Here is a 26,980-nt window from a genome sequence, read left to right as displayed (position 1 = left end):
GGGGGGGGGGGTGCCAATCGTAAGCGGCGTTAATGCGCGTTTTACAAGTTTTTGTGAAAATGTAATCTTTTTTATTTTCATCACTTTATTTTCAAATCTTTACTAACATCACTTCGTGTTGAAAATGTAAACGCTTTTATTTGCAAAACTTTACGACCACAAACCTTTACGACCACCACCACATCTTTACGACGACCACCACTTCCTTTCTGAGAATACCCTTTCCGGTCTGACAATACCCCTGTCTGAGATTACTCCTCCACTGGCCAGATTCCCTTGTTGCGAGTCGTCCTCCTATCGTAAGCAGCGTAACTGTGCATTCTGCTTGTCACCCGCTATAAGCTTTGTGTTGTTTGCACCTTTGAAAGCATCGTCTCTAAGTGCTGTATTTGTCATCGAAAGTTATTTAACACTGTTATTTTTACACTGTGACACGTTCGAACAAATTGTGAAGTTTGTAGACTTGATTATAATCACTTTCAGTGAGCTCTATGTTTCATGTTTATATAGTAGTTTTGAAAGACTTGTATCATGTGACTAACTTCAAGACAAGACGTTTATAGTCACTATGCTGTGATCCATAAACGCCTAGTGCGCCGCCATCTTCGGGTAAGCAGCTCCTAAAACGATTGGCTCGGCGCCTATTCTCGTACGACCAATCGCGCACGTCCACAAATCTGCGGCGCCTCCCCCCTGACCCCATTGGTCGATACTCTATTCGTCCTGGCCCAATCGCGCACGTACACAAATCCGCGGCGCCGCCCCCACTCCCCCCCAACCCCATTGGTCAATATTGTATTCGACCGGGCCCGCGGGTTCTTCCAATTTTGATTCGGCCATTCCGTGTGTGTTTGGCCCGCGAAGAAGCACGTACGTCGCCGCTACTACTCGCTAGCTCGTTTAAAAGTCACGGAATTCACCACTTCCAATTCCACTCTTTCGGTAAGTAAGGATTGAGTCGTTTTCGTTTATAATTTTTTGCGGGAGAGAGGGAGGTATCTCTTTATTGGTCGCGAATGTACACGAACGTATGCACCGCATCGCCGGAAAAGAGTAAGTACTGTACTGTACTTCGCCTTCGTTTGCACGTGGTTGTTATGTGGTAAAACCCAATCAATTGACGACTGTTACCCTCTAAAAGATTCAAACGATATGTTGGTTCAACAGTGTTTATCAGCTGCAACCGATGTACGTGTCTGAATTCAGTAAAATTGTTTCTCGTGTACGAATACAAACATACGTGCTCTGTAACAGGGGGAGGACAAACATCCATCCATCCATTATCTATACCGCTTCTCCTCACAAGGGTCGCGTGGCGTGCTGGAGCATATCCCAGCTGTCTTCGGGCAGTAGGCGGGGGACACCCTGAATTTGTTGCCAGTCAATCGCAGGGCACACAAAGACAAACATCCGCACTCACAATCACACCTAGGGGCAATTTAGAGAGTCCAATCAACTTACCATGCATGTTTTTGGAATGTGGGAGGAAACCGGAGTACCCGGAGAAAACCCACGCAGGCACGGGGAGAACATGCACACTCCACACAGGGAGGCCGGAGCCAGGATTGAACCCACAACCTCTAAACTGTGAGGTGGACGTGCTAACCAGTCGACCACCGTGCCGCGGGAGGACAAACAAATCACATCAAAAGTAATATACACATTCCTCTCTTACATGGGCAATGCAAAAAATATTTGTCACTTCCAGCTATTTCTACTTGATATGATAGATTATTTTATACAGTGCGCATTATATCTAATGCTATACACGTTTTGTTACAATTCACAACAACAATAAATATATTGCAATCATTGTTAAAAATGAGCAGTGTATACAAAAAATATTTGTCACTTCCATTTGCTATTTCTACATGATATGATATATTATTTTATACAGTGCGTATTATAGCTAATGCTATACACGTTTTGTTACAATTCACAACAACAATAAATATATTGCAATCATTGTTAAAAATGAGCAGTGTATCTTTTAGACAGCTAATGTACTTGCATATCATTCCTAACAACAATAAATATATTGCAATCATTGTTAAGAATGAGCAGTGTATCTTGTACTTAAGCAGTACCTTGTACTACATATGTACTTAACTATACTTTGACTTAGATGTGTACGCTAATACGGGTTTACTTTTCCATGACAATACCACCAATAATAATAATCATACAGTACTATAATAATCATCCTATATTGATGTGAATGTGTCCAAAGTGAAGTGCTTTTTTTTCCTGTTTACAAGTTATTGTATATTTGTTGATGAACCACATTGTTATCATGTGCAACCAAAAGGAAAGTTTATTTTTTCCAGTGTAGTAGTAATGCATTTCGTCGCTGTCATGTGAAAAACACTTATGTCCATATTTTTTCATTTTCTTATTTTTACACGAATCATGTTTCCGCGTTACAGACATCGCATTTAAGTGAAGTGTAAAAAAAAGTTTCCAAAATTGGAGATGTGTTTTTCACAGGACAGCGATGATTTGTGAATGAATATGCACAATTTCAATGTGCAAGTGTGTGTGAATTGTTTTCTTGACCATGTCTGCGTGTGCGTGCGTGTGTGTGTGTGTGAGTGTATGTGGGTTGTGTGTGTGTGTGGGGGGGGGGGGGGTGTATGTGTGTGTGAGACAGGAAATGGATTTCAAGCCTAATTTCAAATACATGGTACCGGAAAAGGAGCATTTGCAGTTGCAGTGCTGAGGCTGAAACCGTGGCGGAAACACAGCCATGGGGAAAATGATGGCACTGACTTGCCATGCTTCTTGAGTTTCCTGTTCATTTTAATGCCTTGTACAGCTAAAGGTACATTTGTTTGGACAAATAAATTGGGGTGGAATTTAAGAGCTGATGGAGACATTTTCCAAAGATTTTTTATAATACTCCCCAAAATCACCGACCGAGTTCTCACATAAATAGCTACGGCATGTAAAGTTGTGCTTTTAGTCTCTCGATAGAGTTTTAGAGACACCAGCCACATTGAAATGAAAACTAATTTGAAGAAAACACTGTGCTTTTATCCATTTGGGGTGCAACAAAAAACAATTGAATTTCAGACCGCTTTGTGTTACATGCCGTGGTATACAATGTCACATCAAAGTGCTTGTTATTGTGTATTTGTCAAGTGGACTAGGATATGAAATGCGTTATAATATCAAATACTGCTCATTTATTGTTGCAGATCAAAAGCTGCAGTCACCACCTGCAAAGGTGCCGCGCAGGTGAAGGAGGAGGCCAGGGTCCGCGTTGTCCGAGGTCGGGGAGACCTCGAGTGCCGGCAACTGGTCCTCAGTGAGAGCCGGCTCCAGTTTGGCCAGTACCGGGGTCAAACCTGCAAGTGGCTCTTGAGCCATGACGTGGGCTACGCCTGCATGGTGGTTGCATCCCACCAGGAGCGGGACAACGGTGATATTTCCATTCCATTTCCATCAAGCATCAGATGATGATTATAGTTGTGGCAGTGGTCAGGGAGTGATAGTGTAGTGGTACACACGCCTGAGTTGTTTGCGGGCAGCGTGGGATCGATTCCCGCTCAGTGACAGTGTCTATGTGTGCCCTGCGACTGGCTGGTGACCAGTTCGGGGTGTAGTCTGCCTTCGCCCATTGACGGCTGGGATAGGCTCCAGCAACTCCCCGCGACCCTGTATAGGATAAGCGGTTTGGAAGATGACATGACATGACAGTGGTCAGGGAGATGGATGAGCTGCTGGTAGGGATCAGGGAGTTTTCTCACGAAACCTTCCGGTCCCTATACGAGGCGACCGATGTGCAGCGTCGAGAGTTTGTTGTGCATGGGAAGGTGAAAAAACTGCTCACTGGTTAACTTGTGCATTTTTTGTTGGCGGTTTCTGCATGTAGGTTTGTGGACTACTTAAGACGCAGAAAGGCGGCACTGCCCGGCTCGTACATGTATCAATTAAATGCTTATATTGTCGGAAGGTACAATGAAGCCAAATACATGGTGTCTGGCTCCACTTCAGGTAAACGACCGGGCGGGCCGACAGCAACTCACACACCTCGCCCACCCCCGTGGGGGGAGATGGCCCCGGATCCAGATTGTTATGAGGTGATCTTTTGCATCTCTTTACAGGCACAAGTGAGCAGCCATCCGTCCTGTCAGCAGAGCCGTCAGCAGAGCCACCAGAGACAGTTCACGTGCTGTTTGAAGAATAAGAATGCCTTTATTGATCCCACAGTGGGGAAATTTTCAAGCAGCCGTGGAGATCGAGTCTCAGCGTGAGTGACTTGAACGTGTCAGTGGGACAAAGGCAGTGACAAAGTAATTAAGGTGAGGAATGAAGTAATTTTATTTCCATTTGTCTTGCCAGTGTCCCAGGCTTCATCTGCCGCCAGCACCGCCACGACACCTGCTCCCGCAGCACACGTCACCCCCATGGCCTCCTCCTGGGTCCGTGGCAACACATTGCTGGACCCGCAGCTCCAGAAACAGCAGGGTGTGTTGTTGAGCTACTGAGCTCCCTCCCACCCTTTTATCGATGATGTGCGACAACCGCGACTCCGGAGGCAACTCCGGCCTTAGAGAGGGATCTCCCCTGCGTCTCCCAACTACGGTCAGGCGACCGAAACAGGAGCAGACAACACTTCATTTGTGTGCAGGTCTGGGTAAATCACTTTTAGGTCATCATCCTCCTGAATACAACTACATAGAATACAAGTTATTGTTAGCTGTCGGATTACGAACTAAAATGTAACCTAATCTAAATCGTTTTGTATCATACAATGAAAATATTGCACCATACTCTATTATCCATAATTCATTCAATTAAAAAAAAAAATATTAATAGCGTCACCATTTGAAAAACTATTAAAACAGAGGCGTAGCCTGCTTTAGTTACAGATGAACATGTCAAATATTTAGAATTAGACAAATAAAATTACCCGCACAGATATATACTGGCATGAACATAGCTGCACTGTATAGTTTAATAATTTTGAAATTACCATATTTTATTTTTAATTTAGAATCAGAAATACAAAAATAATCATTTTAACTAACTACAATCTACTTTTTTTTTTTTTTCAAATTTACACATAAGTACACTTTTTTTCAAAACCTCATTTTGTTTTCGCAATTACTTACTGTTTACCGTATTTTCCGGACAATAAGACGCAACGTTTTTCCTAGATTTTGAGCCATGCGGCTTATAGTCTGGTGCGGCTATTCTGTGGATTTTTCTTCCACCGCTCGGGGCGCTCTAACCGCTGAAGAGCTGTTTATGCATGATGTTCTTGTGTTTCAAGTACATGGGCCAGACATGGGCCAGACAAAGAGGCTGGGGGGGGGGGCTCTGGCACCGTGTAGTTCCTCGAGCTGGATGTGATTGCAGGTGGAGGAGTTCAACAGGCGAGGGCGCCATAGACTAGGTTATTGCATTAGGTGCTGTAATGCTTTGATTTTATGTTTTCCTAGAGGTGTCTGAAATGCATATGAATGCGATTGGCTGATGTTACGTCTGTTCTGTTGTTTCGATGTGAAATGCTATTGTTGATTTAGCACGTCGTGTGTTCGATTGGTTGACTCTATTAGCATAAAACAAGACAGGTGCATAATATGTAGATTGTAGAACAATAGATGGTGGAGTCTGGTGGACATTAGCTGACAAACTGGAGCGGCATTCGGCTGATGGATGACGCAATTGCAGCTAGTTCAACAACTCTCACTAAAATGACCAAAAAATAAGGGAGGTCTATGTCACAACAGTTGAAAGGATGCAAAGATGTACAGGCCAGCAGATTGGTGGAAGAAGGGAGTTTGTTGTGATCGATGAGAGCCATTTTCGGCACAAAAGTGTTAAGGCGCTGGGTGTGTGGAGGGCCCAATTGCCGAGAGGGAGACAGGAAAGGTGATTGTTTTATTGAACCAAGCTGTAGCAGGCAGCAGTGGTCCAAAATTCAGCAGTCCCAGGTCAGGGAATGGAATGGAATCCAGTTGATTGCAGGGCACAGGTCCATCAGGCAAGGATCAGGGCAATAAACATTCTGAAGAATGCAGGGAAAAAGACAGAGTCAGGGTTTGCAAAACTACTTGGTAGCAACTAGAAAAATGGCTGGATGCACAAACCCGTGAATGAGTGAGTTGATCTGGCGACGAGGTGGAGTCAGGGACCATCTTAAGTAGCACACTGACGAAGATTGGTTTCACCTGGCCCCAGCACCACTGTCTCCTTACTCCTGACATGCCCACACAAACACACACACAGGGAAGGGCTCAAGGCACAGAGCCAGGAGACCCAACAAAAAGAAAGGTAAGTTATAGGAGTGACTATGAATATTTGTCAAATAGAGTCAAAGAAGTTTTTGTTAATAGAGGGAATCTGTTTACATCTGTGTTTGTTTTTTTGTTCCTGCATCAGTATGGGAGAGGAAGAATGACTGGTGGCTGGAAAAGAAAAACATGGGTCTTTGGGATGCTAGGTGTGAGGCATCATCAAGGACGGACAAAGCCTATTTTGCGTCTTGTGGAGAGAAGATATCGAAGACATCTAGTCCCCATGATTAGGCATGGATCTTCAGTTATCAGTGATGAGTGGCGTACCTATCGTATACTCTCTGCACTTGGGTACAACCATCACACTGTCAATCACAGCAGGTGGTAAGTAGATCCGCAAACTGGTGCCCATCCCCAGCATCTTGAGAGGGCCTGATCCTACAAGGAGCAGAGGCTTAGGGGAAATCGCACTGACAATTTGCTTTCTGACCCACCTTGCAGTGATTGAGTGGACTTGAATGGCTCGCAAAGAAACACTGTAACGATGCATTGGGCAGATTGATTCAAGACATTTAGAAAAAATACAAGTAGTCAAATGCAGTCACTGTAACCACTGTTGGCAAGAATTAGTCTCTGTGAGAGATGGCTGAGACATAAATTCAAAGGAATCAGCGTACTTTGTTTTCACAGTCATACAATTACATTTAATGTATTATTTTACGTATGTTGAAATATTTTTATATGCAAAGTATAAGTAAGTAGTTTTTTCCTCAAAGATTTTATGTGTTATTTTTGTTCCACTGTTGGTGTTGGCAAGTATTTATGCAGCCATGTTAACCCACTAAGTATAAATAAATCAAATAAATATTAAAACAATATGTTCTGTATCCCTTTGTGTTGTGTCTTTCCTTTGTCTGTTAAGATTAATTTGTGTCAGTCTTGAGGCTTTGTCAGCCTTTACATCTCATTGATAAATATTTTATGAGAGATTGATAGCGCTCACTTTAGATGAGCTCACACAAAATACTTAATTAATGATTGCCAAATGTTTTGCAACCACCCAAATTAATGAATTCCTGTGTTAATACATGTTACTAAGACATTTATTGGAAAATGTGTGAGCTTAGTACATGTCTGAATAGTTATGTGAATGCAGGCATGTATATCTAAATAGTTAAAGGGACGGTGGGGTCGGGATGGCCATGTTTTCACTAACAAGTTCATTTTATATATTTTTTGATCAGGAAAATTAAAAGAGTGGCATTTTCTATTTTATCCATTCAATTTGGAGAAATTAGGAAATAAGTAACTCCATGAATACCGCCTCTCGTTAATTAGGCCAATGGCCGCGCCCCCTACCGCTCTATCCTTGTTCGGCCGGAGTCACGGGAGGAACCGATTCCAAACTCTCCATTGGAAATTATTGTACATTGTTTATGACGTCCAAAATCGGCGCTCAATTGGCACCAAAATGTATGTGGACATCCCTACTAATGCTCACTTCAAAATATGCAAAGGAGAGACTTCCGGTTTGGCGAGCATGGAGTAGGTTGCATAACGCTCGGGCTCCCACGACTTGACTTTACAACCCACATTCCAAACTGCTTTTTGGTATACCTGAACTAAAGTTTTAAGTTTATTTCGCCATTTAGTAGCGCTCTACTTCATAATGCCACCCTAAACCTTCCAAAGTGAACGGAAAACACGAATCGGATGCTGCTGCCGCTACTATTAGCAAGGCTGACTTGGCTGCCTCGCTAGCCGACCTGCAAACTTCCCTGCTCACGGAGTTGAAAAAATCTTTTGACAAAGTGAATGGGAAGTTGGATGGGCTCCAAAAGACTGTCAATAGTCATGGCGAGCATTTGGATTCCCTGGAAGGTAACGCCGAATTACTACACAACGCTTGGCTAAAGTGGAGGATTGCTGTGAAAGACTGCTGGCTGATAACACCAAGCTAACGGCGAAACTGACGGACTTGGAGGGGAGAAACAGGAGGAACAACGTCCGTCTTATTGGTTTACGTGAGGGAATGGAGGGTTCACAGCCCAGCAAGTTCTTCTCACAATTGTTGCAGGATGTTTTTGTTGTTGTTTAAATTCTAATTTACTCATTTTGGGAAGGGATTTCAACTTGTGTCTGGACCCTGTGATGGATAGGTCATCTGTCAGGCCTGGATATGTGATATCTAAATCTGCTACCCATGTGCGGTCTTTTCTTTCGATTTATGGGATTTCGGATATTTGGTGTTTTTTGCACCCTAAGGACAAGCAATATTCTTTTTTTTTCATACCGTCACCAAACGTACAGTCGAATTGATTACCTTTTCACTGGTAATAAATTGACATTTGAAATTTTGTCATGTGAATATCTTCCTGTAGTAGTATCGGACCATGCACCTCTTTACTTAAGATAAACTTAAGATGCCCGACGTTATGGCTTCCAAACGACTGTGGAAGTTTAACTCTCTTCTGTTATCAGATTCAACATTTTTTGACTTCATATCTGGCCAAATTTCGTTATTTTTGGACCTTAACATGACATCAGATTTCTCTACAACAGTATGGGAGTCCCTCAAGGCGTATTTGAGAGGGCAGGTGATATCATTTGTGGCTGAAAAGAAGAGGGCCTCATGGAGTAAACGAAAGGATCTGGAAAATAAAATAGCTGATCTTGATAATAAGAACGCACAATCCCCTTCCCCGGATTTATGCAGAGAACGATTAAGGCTTAATACAGAGTATGATATCCTTACATCACTTTCAATTGAATATTTGCTTATTAAAAATAGGAGTAATTTCTATGAACATGGGGAACTTGCAAATAAATTGAAGGGTGTCAGAGCTAAACGAATTATTAATGGTGTGACAGACAAGGCCGGTGAGACTGTCACTGACCAGATAGGAATTAATGATACATTTCAACATTATTACCGAGACCTGTATGGTTCTGAGACTCCTTCTGACCCCTCTCTTATTTCCGAATTATTTAGAGATTTGCCGATTCCAACTTTGTCTCCAGACCAGGTTTCTACATTGGATATGCCAATAGAGCAACAGGAGATAATGTAAGCAATAAAATTGTTGCAACCCCGCAGATCACCTGGTTTGGATGGCCTCCCGAGTGAGTTGTATGCTGCATTTTCTCGACAACTCACGCCAATTCTTGCAAGAGTATGTACAGACTATCTTGCTATGTATAGGGGGGTTCTTCCTAATACTCTGAACCAGGCCTGTATAACTTTGCTTCTCAAAAAGGTAAAGAACCCATTAGAGTGCTCATCTTAGAGGCCAATCTCACTACTGAATTGTGATTATAACATTTTGGCTAAAGTATTGGCCTGTCGTTTAGAAGAGGTTTTGCCATATGTTGTATCCACGGACCAGATAGGTTTTGTGAAGGACATGCGTTCTTTTTGTGACATTTGTCGTTTATTGAATGTTTACTCCTTGTCAATCTGACTCCGAATGCCTTCTCTCGATGGATGCTGAGAAGGCATTCGATAGAGTGGAATGGAGCTATTTTTTTGAAACTCTGCATAGATTTGGCTTTGGTGATACTTTTATTTCATGGGTTAAGTTATTGTATGCATGTCCTTCAGCTGTGGTAGTAGCCCTTTGCAATTCCACCTGGCAGTTTTTCCTGAACGAAAGGTGCACCAAAGTAAATTTGATGCTGTACTTGAACCATGTAGAGTATCGGCATAGTTTTGGTCTCTTTTTGAAGATAACACTTTGAATTTTTCTCCTCAACTGTCAGAATCTTTTTAAGTGCTACTGGCACTGAATTGTGGAAGTTTGAATACATAAAAGAAGGCCGTGGGTCGGAGTTCAATTTTGTTATTTTTGAATAATATAAGTTAAGATGAGTTCACTGTGTTTTGAGAGGATATATTGATAAACTACCTGCTGACTCGGGTTCCAAATCCCCCAAATCTTTGGCTTTAACAACATTGATGGGGGAATTAGGCTTGGTTGGTGTTTGGCGCCATTTACATGCCAAGGAAAAAGACTTTACCTTTTTTCTCACACGTGCATGGCACTCATTCTCTGCTAGATATGTTCTTGATGTCTGCGGTGGATTCTTTCAGAACTATTCAATGTAATATTGAAGCAATTACTATATCAGATCACGCCCCAGTATGTTTAAAATTAAAGATGAGTCAAAATAGAAACTTCAAATATTGGCGAGCCAATGTGTCTTTCCTAAATAATCAGAGGATTAAACAGGAATTGCAAAAATGCCTACTGGAGTATATTCAACTTAATGATAACAGTTAGGTGTCCCTACAGTAGCATAGGAGGCAGCTAAGTGTTTTTTAAGAGGCAACATTATTGCAATCTGTTCTAGAATAAAAAAGGAAAGACTTGCGAAACAAACACAGTTGGAAGATGCTATGCGTAAATTAGAGCGAGATGATCAAACATTGCATGAAGGAAGCACACCTATCACGATAAAGGAGAAAAGACAGGAATTAAACCATTTATTAACCCATAAAGAAGAAGGACAGCTTAGATTCTTGAATCAGAAGTATTACAAATTCAGTAACAGGGCTAGCCGTCTCTTGGCATTTCAGCTGCGTAAAGAGCAATCAAGTAGACTATTGCGTAAGATTAGATGCCCGAATACTGGAGGTATGATGCTTCAGCCCAAAGATATCGCAAATGCATTTGCCTCTTTTTTACCAGGAATTGTATTTAGCAAAAAGTCACCCAGATAAGGAGAAAACTAGAAACTTTCCTAATTCAATTAATCTTGATGAACCGACTGAGGAGGAGGTAGATCAGATAACATGTCCGATTACGGAAGAAGAGATTAGAGACAGTATTTTAAAACTCAAAAATAATAAAACCCCGGGCGTTGACGGCATCTCGCGAGAGTACAGTACTATAAAGCTTTTGAAAAGGAATTGACATCACTTTTGCATGAGGTGTATAATTATGTACTTAGGACAAGTGAGTCATGGTCTGAAGCGATTATTTGTGTTATTCATAAAGATGGGAAGGACCCAACCTTATGCACATCCTATATGCATCAGCCTCCTGTATGTTGATATGAAAATACTTACCGCCATTATTCCTAACAGGATTTAGTGCTCTATCCGAAAACTTGTGAAACCTGATCAGACAGGCTTTATAGCTCGTAGACAATGGGTAGACAATGTTAGAAGGGCTTTAAATCTTCAATTATTAGCACAGAAAAGGAGTAACCCATCATTATTTCTGAGTTTGGACGCTGAGAAAGCGTTCGATCGGGTTGATTGGTATTTTTTGCAACAGACTCTACAATATATGGGCTTCAATGATATATTTATTAAATGGCTCCAAATCTTTTATAAACACCCCAAGTCAAGGGTGAGAGTTAATGGCTACTGCTCTGATATTTTTCTACTGGGACGCGGGACTAGACAGGGTCATTGTTTGCTCTTAGCATCGAGCCGCTTGCTGAGTCAATTAGATCAAATCCGCACATACAGGGAATAAGGGATGAAACTGATACCTATCATAAATTGTGTCTTTTTGCTGATGTCTTATTATTTTTGGAGAACCCTGTCACATCTGTGCCTGCCTTGCTCAATAGTCTTGATCAGTATAGTAAGGTATCAGGTTACCACATTAGCACAAATAAATCTGAAGTGTTAATGCTTGTGGGGAAGTGGCCATCACAATTAGATAGCCTGGTCTCTTTTCGGCAGTCTAGACAGGGATTTAGATATCTGGGTGCAACTCTGACGCCTAAGATCGCATGGTTGTTTTCATCAAATTATGACAAATTGTTTAAGGAAATTAAAATTGACTTCAATAAATGGGATATACTCCCACTGTCTCTCATGGGAAGAATTGAATGTATTAGAATGAATGTTCTTTCAAGGTTACTGTTTTTGTTTCAAAGCCTCCCTATCTTTGTACCCCAGTCTGCATTTAGATCACTAGATAATTCAATATCAAATTTTATTTGGCAGAACAAGAGACCAAGAATTCGCCTGACAATCTTGATGGCGGATAAACAACATGGAGGGCTGGGACTTCCTAATATTAAACTGTACTATTGGGCTGCCCAAATAAAAGCAACGGCGGCCCGTATCATACAAGATCCGGAAGTGTACTGGGTTTCGTTGGAGGAGCATTCATTGCCAGGTACAGTGATCCCTCGCTACTTCGCGCTTCAACTTTCGCGCCCTCAGTGCATTGCGGGTTTTTCAGAAGCAACAAATTAAAAATGAAACAACACAGCCATATCGGGAGTTATATTAAAGAAAGACGAATTGTTTCAAAGATATGAGTTGACTCGGAGGCTTTGTACATACCCGCAGGCACTCATAAAAGGCGGTGACTGGTTCCCAGCGCGAGATCGACCAACGAGAGCAAGTGGATTTAATTTTTCCACACACTGTACTGTACGTGAGCTGACTCGGTGCGCGTCATCGCTGCCTCTCGCTTAGTCTCGTCCACTATTCAAATGTGCCGTTGATTTAGTCAGAGTCAAGCCGGATATTTTCTCCTCCATATTTGTAATGATGTGTTTGCTCTAATAAAGTTTTCTAAAAATCGGAGAGTACAGTACAACAGCTGTGTTGGAAGTCTCGAACACAGCGCAGCGTCTTTTTGGAAAGACGTTAAAGGAATATTGGAAAAACCTATTGAAGTGACTCATCCCCTGGATCTTGAATGTTTATGCTGGATGTATTTTCAGATAGTTTATCGCATGATCAAACTTTTTTGATTCATCTCCTCCTAATGACTGCAAGAAAAATGGTAACACTCAACTGGTTAAAACCTGAACAACCCACAGTTGCGCAATGGATACAAAAAAATCAAACATATACTCAATGGAACAATTGCCGGCGCAACTGCAGATAAGGACTGCTAATTTTGAAAGACGATGGAGACCAGTCTTGGACCTTGTTAGATAAGATATAGATTTATTTTATTTTAATTCATTCATTATCCATACCGCTTATCCTCACAAGGGTCGTGGGCTTGCTGGTGCCTATCCCAGCTGTCTTTGGGCAGTAGGCGGGGGACACCTTGAATTGGTTGCCAGCCAATCGCAGGGCACACAGAGACAAACATCCGCACTCACAATCACACCTAGGGGCAATTTAGACAGTCCAATCAACTTACCATGCATGTTTTTGGAATGTGGGAGGAAACCGGAGTACCTGGAGGAAAGCCACGCAGGCACGGGGAGAGCATGCAAACTCCAGACAGGGAGGCCGGAGCCGGGATCGAACCCACGACCTCTGAACTGTGAGGCGGACGTGCTAACCAGTCGACCACCGTACCGCCCTTATTTTATTTTACTTTATTTTATTATATTCCTTGTTTTGTTTGCACATAATGCCAGTGGTGTGTGAAGGCCCAATCTCAGGACAATTATTGTTAGGATGTTTTTTGTCAGTTAGTTGCGGCAATAACAGTTAAAAAAAATAGGAATTATTGCGATCTTTTAAAGTGTAATTTCACTGACCAACAACTTAAAGTGCAACAAGATGTGTCTAGATGGTCACTCCTTCCACTGTCACTGGTTGGGAGGGTGAATATTGTGAAAATGTCGGTTTTACCCAAATACTTGTATTTATTTCAGGCCATCCCTGTTTTCATCACTGGTGCTTATTTTAAGAAGCTGGACTCTTTGATTACATCTTTCATCTGGAATGGTAAAAGACCACGTCACGTCTACGTAAAGAACACCTGCAGAAGTCGAAAAAGGATGGCGGTCTAGCACTTCCCAATTTCCGTTATTACTATTGGGCTGCTAATCTTTGTTGTTTGTCTTTTTGGGTACATTATGGTGCTAATAGGGCCGGACCAAAATGGGTGGAGATGGAGAGGCTTTCCTGTGGTTCTTTACCCTTGCCAGCTATAATTGGTGCGTCTGTTCCTTTATCTCAGAATGTGCCACACCACAAGCCCTATTGTTTATAACTCTGTTAAAATCTACCTGCAATTCAGAAATGACTTTTCTCTTCAACACATGAGCTTGTCGAGTCCAATAGCAGCAAATATTTTTTTCCCCCCTTCAATGCAGGATTCTTCATTTAATATGTGGCATGAGTGGGGGCTAAAAACGTTTAAAGACCCCTTTATTGAGGACAAATTTGCTTCTTTTCAACAGCTGTCTAATAAATGTAATTTACCTGCCTCGAGCTTTTTTCGATATTTTCAGGTGAGGCATTTTGTTTCTGGCTCCATCACAGGGTTTCCAGACAAACCTCCTAATACTATCATTGATGATTTGCTGTCTTTTAATCCGACAAAGAAAACGACAATATCAATGATGTTAAGTTTGATTTTTCAACTAGGTGTCCCTACGATGTCTAAGATTAAAGAAGCTTGGGAGCAGCAGCTTCAAATTACTATCGGTGAGGCAGACTGGTCCGATGTGTTGAAGAGAATGCATTCATCCTCACTGAGTGCTAGACACGCTCTTATCCAGTTCAAAGTGGTGCACAGAGCACATCTTCCTAAATCTAAACTGGCGCGTATCTACCGTCATAGTGACCATTCTTGTGACCAATGTAGATTAACTGAGGCCACTTTAATACATATGCTTTGGCTTTGCCCCAAGATTCAACATTAATGGAGTAGTATTTGTGACACTCTTTCTATTGTATTTGGTGTTAAAATGACTCCAAATCCACTGAAGTTGCTTTTTAGGGTTATGGCTGAGGGGTTGCGGTCGCCTGCCGGTGGTTGGAAAGTTATCGCCTTCTCAACTTTATTAGCACGCTGCTTAATTCTTCTGAACTGGAAGGATGCATCTCCTCCTATAGTATCACATTGCATTAGAGATGTATTGTTTCATTTAAAACTTGAGAAGATTAGATGTGTCATGGTACGTGTTTTGTTTTTGCATTTAGTTTCATTGTGTTCCTTTGTCTCTCGTTAAGTTATTGAGTCCACCTGTGCTTGTCATCCCAGTCCCTTGTGTTAACCAACCAACTTCCTCCTACCCTCTGTCTTGTCCAGGTGTTCCTCGTTGTATCGTTAACTTGTCTGTATTTAGTTGCCAGCTTTCTTTCAGCCCTTGTTGGTTTGTCTGTTCTGTCCTGTCTTGTCTAAGCACTCTTTTGTCACTGTTCAAAGTCAAGGTCTAGTGTAGTCCTAGTGTTTGTTGAGTTGTTTTGTTCCTTGTTGTTTATTTGGGTCTTCAACATTTTTGTTCGTTTAGTATTATCCCAGCACCTTCTTTGCTTTTGTTTTGTATTAAATACTTTATATTGCACACCATTTTTGCCTTCTGCGTTTGTGTCCTCCTCCACGATAACCTAACAAGATGTGTGATGGGGGGCTCTGAACGGGAGTTTCATCTGGTTTGGGGACCTTGTATGTCATTTTATGATCAACCATCAACAAAGGTGTAAGTTTGACTATAGAATATTTTGGCAGGTTTACATACTATTGATCTTTTCGTATGTGCTCGTGATTTGTTTACCTTCTTTTATGTGACTGTAGAGATAAGGGAGTTTAGTTTGTGTATTGTTTTTTTTTCCGGGGGGTCTTTTTTTTTCCTTTTTTTTTTATTGTTTAAATTCAATAAATATATTAAACACAAAACATATCAAAAGGATTAACCTCTCCGTGGATGATTTATATGAGAATGAGGAAATGTGGAAGTGAGCAGAGCTACATAGCTTTATGCTGGGATGAGCGCACACTGCTTCTTTGCTGATCACGGTTAGGACAGGCGAGGCATTAAAACCCATTGCCGTTCCATTGGCCCACGGGTCATGCTCAAATGTCCGACACAATTTCATATTCCATCAGCAATGATCATATTACGTCGACAAGGGTCCAGTAAAAGTATTCCAGTAATATAGTTAGTCCACAACAAGCCTGACATCCATAAAGCCACATTATTAGCTGCTGCAACCGTTACAGGTTGCTATCAGATACATATACATATTACATATCTACGTATTTTCCATTGTAGATTGAGTTACCTTTGACGGATTTAGCAACATGAGCTTTCAAAACATAGGCTGGACCTTAGTTTGATTGATTGCTTACTTGATCCATTAAATAAATATCCAATAAAATAAATACAGATCCAATCTGCCTGCCCTGCTGCTCGCTGCAAGCTGCCGTTTCCCTCCTGGTAGTTGAGACAAGTTTAGCATCGCTAAATGTCCGGAAAATAACCAGTCGGGGTTCGTGTGCGCATTTATGCTCTTGTCCGCTTCAGCTTGTGAAGTGGGGCGCAATCGCCACGGTATTAGTGATTTTGTGGAGGTGATCATGATATTACGTTTTATGTCAATAAATCCAAACTATTGTGCAGAAGACTTTTATACTTTCACAGCTTGAAGTGGCCAAGGGTAGTAATGTGCATTTGCATTTTGGTGGCGATCGGTCGACATTTTTGGAAAACAGAACTGACAAAGCGAGGAATATTAGCATGCTTGCCTCCCTCCCGTGACGTAGATCGCTGAGACCGAAAACATAACATAAGCCACGCCCCAAAAGGGGGCGGGGAAATTTGTCATAAATCTAATCACAAAAAAAGACCTTAAATCACGACAGAGTCGATTTGGGGGTGGGGGGGTCACTTTAGTACTGATGTCATTTTTACATGCAAACCTTTTAGAAAGTGCCAATGTTAAGCTCAACCAATTGTCCTGTAATCATTTGCGTACGCTTTCTAAAGAACCTTACAAACCATTAACAATTCCTAAATGAATGATTGGTGGATGATGCAATACATCATCAAGAAATGTTGAATCTGTCAATAATAAAGTATGAAAATGCAATCATTAAGCTTGTTATGGATGAGCTTCTTGATGATGAGTAAACCATATGTAACTGCTCATTAACTACATAGTAATGATTGTTCATGTTGGAAGCATGCTTTTTAAATGATGAATTCTGTATTTACTAATGCTTAGCTAATATGCATATTAATAATGAGCCATCAGGGTGCTAAAATGCTACCTGCAAAACTGCCAAAAGTAAGATAATAATTTAAGCTGCAGTTTTTTTGTTTTGCCGTTACTCACAAAAAAATAGGAAAGAGAAGTATAAGTATAAGTATATGAGTGTACTCTGAACTATGTACTTGTTGCATACTACAAAGTATACTCATTCAATATACTAGTATACAAGTCGTATACTTCTAGTCCTCAGTGTAGTTTACAGGTTTATACTTTAAGTGTACTATAAGTACACTCATTTATCTACTACTAGTATACAAGTCGTATACTTCTAGTCCATAGTTTAGTTTACCGGTTTATACTTGGTGTACTGTAAATGCACTCATTTATATACTACTTGTATACAAGTTGTATATTTCTAGTTTACATTTTAGTTTACAGGTTTATATTGCACCAAAAGGACACTCATATATGCACTATTACAGTACATTAGATAGCATTTCCAAAAATAAAAAAGTGCCGTACATTTTAAAAGAGAAAGTCATGAAATCAAATATTCCTTTATTGAGAAATGGTAGTTCTGGATTATAATTGTTTCCATTTTCCAATTACTGAGCAGGATTGCTATCGCGGCAACACATCATCAGTAGGGTAAAACTAACCTGTCTCACGACGGTCTAAACCCAGCTCACGTTCCCTATTAGTGGGTGAACAATCCACCGTTTGGTGAATTCTGCTTCACAATGATAGGAAGAGCCGACATCGAAGGATCAAAAAGCGACGTCGCTATGAACGCCTGGCTACCACAAGCCAGTTATCCCTTTGGTAACTTTTCTGACACCTCCTGCTTGAAACCCAAAAAGTCAGAAGGATCGTGAGGCCCCGCTTTCACGGTCTGTACTCATTCTGAAAATCAAGATCAAGTGAGCTTTTGCCCTTCTGCTCCGCGGGAGGTTTCTGTCCTCCCTGAGCTCGCCTTAGGACACCTGCGTTACCGTTTGACAGGTGTACCGCCCCAGTCCAACTCCCCACCTGCCACTGTCCCCAGAGCAGGTCACGCCCGGGGCGCCGCGGTGGGCCCCCCGGAGCGCTTGGCACCAGAATCGGGAGCCCGCGCAGGGCGTGACATCCCTCTGACTCTTTCCTTTAAATTTAGATGACGAGGCATTTGGCTAGTTCCGGGTTTTATCCTTGCCGGCAAGACTCATCTTACATGTCTGCATGAACCCGATACACCTTCATTCGAGCACCACTGCTAGTGAAGGCCATCACTGTAATCATTTCGAGATCCACGGCCCCGACGACTAGGAACCACCGCAATCAGCGCGCTCCCCATGCCCTGTTAGTGCACCTCCAGTCTCATTCCTTCTATATGGATAGTCAGAATCGCAAACTTAGGATTCCCAGTAAAGCATCCGAACCATCAAATGGCACACATCAGCATAAAGGAACAAAAGTCCTTTACCTTCCACAGTCCCGCTGACGGCCATCCCCTCACAACGTCCCTTACCATGCCGCTCCATGTTCCGAAACCGTTCTGACCTCACTTTCCCCCACCAAACCAGATCATAGGAAGTGACTCAACACATCTAAAGAATAGAGGAGGGCCCTCCTACTCACCAATTTGGTAAAGATCAGCGCCCTTTTCAGGGGGACCCCTAGTGCCTTGAGGACCATGAAATTGCATGTTGGCCATTTCTCCCTGGCTCCAACAGGGAAGCCCATGACCTTTATGCAGGTACCGCCTTCTTCTTTCAGAATCCAAGCCGTCACTGGTTGGTAATAGGCCACCTTCTCCGTTGCAGCTCGTTCAAGAGTGTCATACTCCGATTTGTACCGAATGGTCACATCCAAGAATTTCACAAGCCATCGCACAGACTAGGTCGGGGATTCGTATGTTGCCATCCGGATCTTCATAATGGGGCGTCCTAGTCACCTTCCATCCGTGTCGTTCTGCCTCAGTGGGCAGGAGCTCGCACACCTTGTTGTGTCGTCGAATCCTGCCACGCTTAACATAAGCGCACTAACCCAAGATATGGGAACACGACTCAAGCCGTGCTGCGCAACGCCTGCAGGCTGCTCCTTGCTTGTCCCTGCCCCGAGCTTGGAACTCCCGGGTGGGGTACACTCCCGCCCTAAGTGCCAGTGCCGCCAAAAAGTGTCTCTGCCGAAAGCAAACGGCCGTGGGATCAGCCAGCCATGAATTACTAACCCTGTCACTCCGGAACAGATTTGCGCCAACACCCTGGACCCGCAGTGTCGACCACAGCAGGCTCTCATCACGCCTCCAGTCGGGGAAGACTGTAGGTCTCCCAGCAGCGGCCTGATCGATTTCCCCTGCGCCAATTGCCGGCGCATCATCAGGTGTTCCTCCCGCTCTGACCCATAGTTCCTTCCAGGCGGATTCTTGCACAGTCTCACGGGCTAGGGATCTCGTCCAAGGGTCCGTGGACCCAATCATTTTCCAGGTGCGTCTTACCTGTATCGACGGGATGAGTTTGGAAAGCTTAAGGAGGCCCAGCCCCCCATCGCAGGCACGTGAATATAGTAATGCATTGCATGTGGACGGAGCAAGATGCAACCACTTCTTCACCGCATGCGTTGTGAGGGTTTTAGAGGAGCCTCCGATATCCCCTTAATCCACTTTTCCATAACTGGGATAAGATCCGGAGAGACGACGCCGCGCAGCGGTCCTATCTGGACACCCAGATAACTCACCGATTCCCCCGGAGGGACCATATGAATGGGCTTTCCACACAATATCCAGGGTTCACAATTGTTAACACCAACGGCAGCCAGTAGAAATCCGTGACACTTTCTAGGCTGGACTTCCAACCCAGTCAGCTGGCAGAAATCTTCCAAAATCTGGATGTTCCTCCCCATGCCCTCCTTTGAACCACTCACCATGACAAGATCATCCACAAAAGCCAGCGTGGCGATCTCGCGGTCGCCCCAAACAAAGCAAGATCCGGCCGTCTGTAGTGCATGGATGAGAGGATCCATAGCCAGGTTGAAGAGCAGTGGTGAAAGCGGGTCACCCTGTTTTACTCCTTTGAGGAGGAATTCAGCCGTCGCCCACCTTCTCCGCACGAGAACTCCACTGTCGCGCGTTTTATGGGAGTCACCCCGGCCGCTGCTCACCCGCTCTCCCTGTCAGAATAGCCTCCTTACCTCTTGCTGTTCAGAGTTGGGGCCGACTACCCTTGGAGGAGAGGAAAGTTTCATTCCCGTTAACTGATTTTTACTCGGGCGATTGCTCGTCCGGATCAAACTACTACCCAACTCGCATCTATCTTTCAGAGGCTGGAAAGCAGCGACGTACATTTACCGGATCCGTCTTGTTTAACAGCTCGGCGCTTTGGGGAGAGAAGAGGACAGACCCTGCCAGCACCATGCTCAAATGTACGTGCCCTCCCCCATCACCCTTAACATTGTTATAGATGCATCTAGTACCATCCCGGTCTGATGATCATCAATGCAAGGACGGAAAGAAGGAAAGATTAAGAGGTTAAGACTTAGAGTTAGTTTTCTGTCTCTGTTCACACAATGGCTTCATTGCTTTCAGTTTTGGCCTCGGTTAACCCCAAATGACAGAAAGAAGGAAAGATTGAGAAGTTAAGGCTAAGAGTTAGTTTTATGTCATTGTTCGCTCATGGATTCGTTCCATCCACCTTTTGACCCTGGTCGCCCCCAATTTTCAAAATTTCAGGTTACCAACCTGAGTGGGATGTTCGGGCGGGCTGTAACATCTGGTCGTCATGTTTGAGCCACCTGGTTCGGGTTCGCTTGGACTCCCAGCTGCACAGTCATCATTAGCACCTCTTTCCTCAAGCCACATGTTTGAGCCACCTATTCGGGATCTGCTCATTGTGGTTGGGATTGAGGGCCTCGTTCTCAATGTCTGGTTACTTGCCAACCCCACCTTTCCGCTTCGTTGGCCAGGAGTTCACACACTTTATGGTGTCTTCTTATCCTGTTGCTCTTTAAAAAGGGACACTGTCCCAAGACATGTGAACACGTCTCCTTGCTGGTTCCACAATGTCTGCAAGTTGCTCCCATCTTGCTCCTCCCTCTCGTAAGGAACTCCCGGGGAGGGAGTACTCCCGCTCTTAGTGCCACACCCAGCAGGAAACTCTTTTGTCTGTATCCCACCGCCGTTGGCACAGCAATCCATGAGTTGCTGATCTTATCATTCCTGAACATTTCCACCCCAATTCCTTGGACTTGTAATGCGCTCCAAGCAATATTTTCACTCCTTCTCCAGTCAGGCATGATTAGGGGTCTCGCACCAGGTACCTCTCCAGTATCATTCCTGGTCATTACAGGATGACATCCCTCGTGCCCCCCGGCCTTTCTCCACCATAATTTCCATGCCGGTTTGTCCACCATGCTCTGTGCTATCGTTCGAATCCACAGGTCTTCTGACGAGCACATTCGCCAAATTCTCTTGACCCGTGTTGACGGGATGGCACTTTCCAAATTTATCAAACCGAGTCCCCCATCTCGATTTCTGGAATATAGTAATCCATTAGCTGTGGACTCAGCTAGATGGAGCCATTCCTTCACTGCTCTTCTTACCATCCTGTCTGTCCTGCACAACTCGAATACCGAAACCTTCCCCATGTCAGCCCGGTAGATGACCTTTGAAATAGCATAAAGTTTCAGCATCGTGACCTTCTGTGATGGTTTGAGCGGAGGTTTTCCTATCCTTTCCAGCAATTCTTGAACTTCGGCTTGGATGTCTGGAGGAGCTATGCCATTCGGACCGAACATCATCCCAAGGTACCTCACCGATGATCCCGCCGGTATCATATGGATACTTGTGCCTCCTAATGTCCATGGGTTTATTTCCTCAACACTCCCTTCATTTATCCAAATCCCATGACACTTCTTTGTTTGTATTTGCAATCCCGTGAGTTGGCAAAACTCCTCCAGCATCTCCAGATTGTGTATCATGCCATTCCTCGAGTCACTCACCAGCATCAAATCATCAGCAAAGGCCAGCGCGGTGAGCTTGCGTTCACCCCAAGTCATGCCAGAACCCGCCATCTCGAGGCTATGGATGAGAGGATCCATAGCTAAGTTGAAGAGCAGTGGGTACATTGGGTCACCTTGCTTGACTCCAACCTTCATTATTATAGGTTCGGATCTGGCCTTCCCATAACCTATCCTGGTCACGCAGTCCACATAGGAATTTCTGATCAATTCCACCACATGGTTGTCCATGCTTCTTTGTTTTAGAGCACACAGGATATGCTCATGTGACATTGAATCAAAAGCCTTTGCAAAGTCAACAAATACTACTACCAATGAGTTCTCGCACGATCTTGAGTGTCTCACAATCTCGTCCAGTACCATCAGGTTCTCTCCACATCCGTCTGATGCTACCAGGAACCCCCTTTGCCTAGGGTCAATGGGACATGCTTTCGAAAGCCTCATCGTCATGACTCGTGAGAATAGCCTTAAGACCATTGAACCAATTGTTACCGGTCTCCATCCTCCCACTGTGCATAACTCTTTAGGGTCGGTAGATTTGGGTATCCGTCGTGTTCTACATTCCTTAAAGGCTTTTGGTATGATTCCTTTCACCAACCATGTCGTGAAGAGCCGTGCCAGTTGCCTCCCGCTCGGGTCCCAGTCCAGTAACGCCTTCTTACTGATCCTGTCTGGTACCGGTGCTGTGCCGTTAGCCATCTTGGTCAGGTTTGCTCTAACATCCTTTCCCAGGATCGGAAACCCGAACACCTCATTGGCCACTCCTCCTTCCGAGATGAATCTCCCCAAGCCAGTGAATGCAGTTGTCTTCTCCCATCGGAGCCGGAATGTTTCCTCCACAATGCGTATCGGTATTTCGCATTCCATTCCCACTCCTCCTTTGAGTATCATATCAGCCAGTTTATTCTTGTCTGACTCATAGAGTCTTTGATACTCTCTAAATCTGTTCATTTTTGCATTTCTCCTCCTTTCTCCTTTCCTCACTTGCTTGGTTTCCATGCCTGTTTTCGGGGGCCTTTTGAGTGTGACCAGTCCTCCACCCAGTTCGGTTATTAGATTTGACGCGTACGACTCAATCGTGTCAGGCTCTTGATTCACGTCCTTGATCCATTTTGCAATGACCTTGAGCTCCTCGCCTTCCTCTCCATCATCACTCTTCTCCACTTCTTCCATGATCCTTTTGACGCATGTGCTTGGTGGTGATTCCAGCGGGATCGTTGTAGCCACTGTAAGCATAGGGTTTTCCCTAGTCCAGTGCTTCTCTTGGTCATTGCTTGCCATGCCCCCACACAGGAGTCGCTCTGTCAACCTCGCCTGTCCCGCCGATTGATGTTCTTTGGTTAGGATGTTACACATATTGGAGCTATCATTCTTGTGACCATGGAATACATTTGTTGTGAATTTTCCATCTCCATCTCCTTCAGGTTGTGTTCCTCTATTCTTTGCCCTCTAGGTAGTGAGTCTGTCCAGCTTTATTTTGTTCCATTGCACTGGATGTGTGTGTCTTTCATGTTGTGATACACCTATTAATGTGGTAAACTTCCTGTTACAAAGGTCACACTGGAAGTTATAATTCCCCAAGTCTTCCTTTTGCATGTTCATACATTTCGGGGCATGGCATGTGATGGAGTGGCAGTTTTTGGACCTTTTACCACATTTTTGGCACGCGTACTCGATCGTGTATCTCTTATGTCTGACTACGAAGTGTTTCGCCAATAGCCACACACCCCATATATTTAGACCACACACTGGGCACAAAAGTGATATTCTTGGCACGCTTATCACTATGTTCGTCCTAGATGGGCCTGGGCTGCCCATCTTTCTGGGAGATTTATGTGTTTTCTTATTTGGTGATGCTCTCATGTGCATTTCATGTCCTCCTTCGGCTTTCCAACCAGGTTGGGAAATCTGCACGATCCTGTCGAGCCCGTCTCTCATGTTCGGGCTCATCTTGATCATTGATTTAGATTTCCCTGAGGGATTCCCAAGAGTTTTACCAGCTGAGGTCCATCCGCTCCCACGGCTCCGCTGATCACCCTCTTGGGACTGTGTGTATGGTAGCATGGTCTTCCTTGCTTGTGAGGTTTCGCAACCACCTTTTATTCGAGTTCCTTCCATTCGTGTGCTGTGCTTTTTCTCTTATATTCATGACTTATATCTCTCACTTCTCCGGAGGGATTTCTAGTTCTTTTCCCCACCTTTTTAAGCACTTTATTGTTAGCTTCCATCTTTCTATACTCTTCGCTCCCCACTTTATTGTTCCTTATTTCAGCTGTATGTCTGTGAGGTCCAAATGTGGGTAGACCTCGTGTGGCCGGTCATCAGATGTAAAAAGAAATTCAGGCAGAGACAATGTACAATTTTATACCACTGCAGCGGGGGGAGAGAGAAGGGAGGAACACAGAGTGCGTGTGTTCTCGGCTCCACTGTTGCTCTTTCCCTACCCCCTCCCAGCCGCGGCTGGCTTTTATCTAGTACCTGTACGCGTCATAGGTGGGAGGGCCTTAGACTGATACAGCAAAAGATGTATAGACAGTGAATAATGAAGAATGTTTCTGAGAAATGCACAAAATATATATAGAACATTCTAAAGCAACTTCACATTTCCCCCTGTTGTGAATTTCGAAGAACATCAATGAATACCATCCAAAGGTTTCTGGTAAACACATCATAATGAAAACACAACAATCGGTCCATCACCAGGATGGGGCGAAAACCCCTACCCATATTTGTAGCGTATATATTGTAGAGGAAATTCCCCACCTCCCCCCTCCCATGAGGGCGAGAACCTTCTTGGTCTGGTGATAGACAAAACATGAAGTTAAAGAAAAATCTCAGTGAACACATGAGAACATCATCAGCATCATCATCATCCTTAATATCATCATCATCATTGAGGTTTATCAAATTATAATGATACATTTGGGTGACAAGGAGCCTACTGACTGCTCTCTTGGACAATGGGATAATGCAAGTTGAACAGATAATGCAAAGAAGACGTGTCCCTAGTACATATCTGTTGCCTCCCATATTTTCACATTCTGTGCACAGTGATCTCAAACCATTCAAAGGGATATCCAGCGTTGCTTCCCCTTTGGCTCGTGGGATGCATGCTGTGTATGGCTGGTCTTCCATTACTGTGCTGGGCCATGTTGGGCATTGGCGTCGTGACGTCTCTGGGCCCCAGATCTGTTTTTTAATGCTGGGTGTAGTGTCAGTGTTTGTGAGGTGGACCGTTCCTAGTCCAAGGACGATGACAGCTCCATAGAGCCACAGCCAGGCCATGTTTGTAGGTGTGGCGCAAGAGTTCAACTGACCCTAAGAGTCCAATTAACCCTATTTCAGTTCGGTGACCTTTTTGCAATGGCTCTGGTGAATCCAAGTGTCTCTCTCAGCGATCTTTATTGCAGTAGGGGTGGTGAGTAGGACTGTGAAGGGGCCGTCCCAGCGTGGGCTCGACCAGGTTTTCCTTTTCACCACTTTCACCAGAACTAGGTCACCAGGGGTCAGCGTCTCCTGCACAGAAGAGTCAGACACAACAGGCAGATCATTTGTTCTCACAATTTCTTTTTCTCTGAACAGGTTGCAGAGCCACTTGGTGAGTGGGTCTGCTTCTCCTACTGTGTCTGAGCATGGCTGGTCCTCCCAGAGTGGGAGGTGGAACGGTCTACCGTGTACTGCTTCAAATGGTGTGATGCCAGTGGAGGTGGGTGTGATTCTCATGTATGTTTTTACTAAGGCTAAACAATCTGGCCATGGTTTGCCTGTTTCTTCCATAGTCTTTCTTAATCTTAGCTTTACTGTCGCATTAGTTCTTTCTACCAAACCTGCACTTTTTGGGTGATATGCACAGTGATGTTTTAATACAATACCTAGGTGACTGGCCATGTGATCTACAACATCATTAACAAAATGCGTTCCATTGTCACTCCACAGGACCCTAGGGATCCCATGGTCTGGAATGATGTGTTTGCAGATGGCCTTTGCCACTGTGAGTGCATTTGCATGTTTGGCTGGAACAACTTCAACCCATTTGGTAAGAGAATCGACTAATACTAAACAGTACTGATACTGACCACTCTTACTTAGCTCAATGAAGTCCGTGTGAACTACTTCAAACGGATAACCCCCTACAGGGCACTTCCCTCTTTTTGGTCTGACATTTCCCTGGACATTATGACGACAACACACTATACATGACCTACAAAAAATTTTAAAATAGGTATGTAATCCTAGTGGTACTGTGAATGCCCTCTCTGCCATAGCCATCATCCCCCCTGTTGACACGTGGGCTTTCCCATGTGTCAATACAGCTACTGCTTGAAACAAATTTCTAGGGATAATTGGTTTGTTGTCTCTATGGTAGAGTCCATCTTGGCTTTTGGTGACATGGAGCTTTGTCCAGGAGTGTTTTTCTTTGTCTGGGGCATGTTCTTGCATGTCTTTTAATACTTCAGTTGGTATTGTGTTAGCTTGTTGATTATCAATGTCCTTCACATGGAGCAGTTTCTTTTGTGTTCCACATGCTGGCCAAGCTGTCATCAATGCTGGGCAACCCGGACCACCCCCTCCAGGGCACCCTAACAGCACTCCACAGCACCTTCAGTGACAGACTGTTACACCCTCGCTGTGCAAAGGAGAGATTCCGCCGTTCCTTCTTGCCTGCTGCCGTCAGACTCTTTAACAAGAACATTGTGTAGTCTCTACAAACTGGCGGTCATTAGTGCAATTGTGCAGTCCTGCACCTGAGCTCATATCGTGCAATACCCAATATTCCCCACTACTGTAATACCGTGCAATACTCAACATTCCCCACTACTATTAGTCTAGTTTTATTTTTATCCAATGCTGTTCCTTACATTTCACT

The 26,980-nt window shown here is 43.8% G+C and overlaps 1 long non-coding RNA gene across 1 annotated transcript; it reads left to right on the top strand.

Moving 5' to 3' along the window:
- The first annotated feature begins 327 nt into the window (after positions 1-327).
- Positions 328-4,154, top strand: LOC147132693 (uncharacterized). The gene is made up of 3 exons (XR_015082184.1): positions 328-942; positions 1,487-1,651; positions 3,198-4,154. It is a non-coding gene; the product is annotated as an uncharacterized LOC147132693 (long non-coding RNA).
- Positions 4,155-26,980: the final 22,826 nt, after the last annotated feature.

The sequence above is a fragment of the Filicampus tigris genome, chromosome 18 (genome assembly GCF_054856515.1).
Source record: "Filicampus tigris isolate MCC_2025a chromosome 18, RoL_Ftig_1.0, whole genome shotgun sequence".
NCBI classification, from domain to species: domain Eukaryota; kingdom Metazoa; phylum Chordata; class Actinopteri; order Syngnathiformes; family Syngnathidae; genus Filicampus; species Filicampus tigris.
Note: the sequence above shows the minus strand (reverse complement) of the source record. Positions and strands in the feature narration are given on the sequence as shown.